This window comes from Pteropus vampyrus, unplaced genomic scaffold (assembly GCF_000151845.1).
Source record: "Pteropus vampyrus isolate Shadow unplaced genomic scaffold, Pvam_2.0 Scaffold70, whole genome shotgun sequence".
NCBI classification, from domain to species: Eukaryota; Metazoa; Chordata; class Mammalia; order Chiroptera; family Pteropodidae; genus Pteropus; species Pteropus vampyrus.
Window position 1 is genome coordinate 7,286,978 of NW_011888851.1, and position 2,145 is coordinate 7,289,122.

Below are 2,145 nucleotides of genomic sequence, written 5' to 3' on the forward strand. Positions count from 1 at the left end.
TGTCTCTGGATCCCCATGTGCTTTCAATGGAAACATGTCTGAGGTTACTATTCTAAACAACCAGCAAATAATAAAAAACTAGCTCATCGCTTAAGTAGAGTAGAAAACAAATCCAACCACGCTGATGCCCACTTCCATGGAAACTCCAAATGAGTTCAGAAGGCCAGTACTGGCAATACTTTCAGCTTTGATTGTCTTTTGTTGTCCCAGGGATTGTGTTTGCAGACTCATGATGAGAGCTGGAGGCTTTTTGAATTGAACGCACCAAGAAGGAAGCTTTCGAAAGTCCAAATCAATTATCTTCAGCAGCATCTAAACAATTATTATTTTGTGAGGAGTTTGCCAGTCAGACTCTTTGGCACATGCACTAGGGACCCTCAAATCATGCCAAGTACTTAGCAGAAATCTCATCACCCCTAAAATAAGCAAGACTGGTCGAGAAGGGCTTTGCTGATTCAGATGGGAGGCTGCATCAACTCCTCTGGCTTCTGCAGTCTTCAAATAGCTGCAGCATTGCCTACAGAAGCTTAGGATAAACATTGAACATTCCAAAGACCGAACACTCAACCGTGTGACATCTAAATGTTCATGGTGTCTTCTCCTAAAAGGATCTCAGTATATCTAATCATAGCTGTGCCGGTTAATCATTTCTCAAGAGTTACATTTGCAAAAGTATCTGTAAGGCCAGACTGCCTATTAATAAGTCCCAAGGATGCACATTCTATTCATATAAAGAAGATGATACCCCATCTTCTATGTTTTCTCTGACACTTTTAGAACCCTTAGTCATGAACTCTTTCACATTCTGAACACTCAACCAGCACAAATGTCTAGTTCATCCTTTATATATATATATGTATATATACACCATACTTTAATTTATCATTTATTTTAAGATGCACCATTATTTTATGTAAAGCTAAGAAAGAAAATGATGCTCTCAATTAAATTAGAACAAGCCATTGATTATAAGCTGTGTCCTGATCAGAGATGTTGGGTTGCAAAAATTGTACATCTTAGAATTACGTGAGAATGTACACATGTGCATGTATGTGTAGGGAGAAAGAGAATGATGTAGTTAATTAAAAAACTCATGTAAGTAGTTTAGAGCAGCTTTAATATTTAATATTTTCACTATTTCTTTTTTTTAATTTTTATGTATGTATGTATGTATTTATTTATTTTTCAGGTGAGGCAACTCTTGGTTGACCTCACAGGTTGCAAGGACCTTGTCAGCTTACAATCTCTTATTTTTTTATTCTTTACACCTACAGCACCTGGTCTTCCTAGGTTGTCTCCCATCCAAGTACTAGCCAGGCCCAACCCTGCTTATCTTCCAAGATCAGAAGGAATCGGGCTTGTTCAGGGTAGCATGGCCATAGACATTTTCACTGTTGCTAATATTAAAGAAAATAACTATGATATTGTTTTTAGAAATCTACTTAGGGAATTTTAACAGAATTTTAAAAATTATCAACTGTATAAAGTCATTTCCATTTTAGACTCTAGTGAGCATGCACTGAGTTTGCTAACATGAAAATGAATTGCTCTTCTGCTCGCTTTTTGCACAGGGCCAAGCTGGGTTCTGTGAGCACATGTGATTAAGTAATATGGCAAATGGCCATCATTCTGAGATCTGGAATTCACTGATGTAGTCACTCACTCACTCTCATAACCTCCTTTGATCGTCTTTTGTTTGGTGATTTTCTGGGTTTATCACTAATTCATTTACAGAATGAGGGATAAAACTAGATTGATTTCTAAGCACCCTTTCTGCTTTAACGTTCAGCTTTATATGAATTCCACTTTGATTTTTAAAGATGTAGGAATCAGCTGGTAAACATTTAATGAACATATTACAAGAATGTAAACTTTCTTCAGCACTTACTATGTGCAAGCACTATGGTAATTTCTTTCCACACAGAATCTCATCAAATCCTTGAAGCAGCTCTGCGACATAGATTTTACTATGCCCATTTTACAGATGCTGAAGCTGCAAATAAATGCCAAGCCGAGTATTTTTTTCTGTTACAGAATTATTGAGATATAATTTACTCCACCTACATTGTCTCAGCTCACCCAGCCTCCTATGATATCACCCTTTATTTTCTTTTTAGCACTTATCTGATATTTTCCTGTTTGTTT

At 36.7% G+C, this 2,145-nt stretch overlaps 1 pseudogene; it reads right to left on the reverse strand.

The window, feature by feature from the left end:
• Positions 1 to 1,265: 1,265 nt before the first annotated feature.
• LOC111740947 lies at positions 1,266 to 1,384 on the reverse strand (annotated as a pseudogene).
• Positions 1,385 to 2,145: the final 761 nt, after the last annotated feature.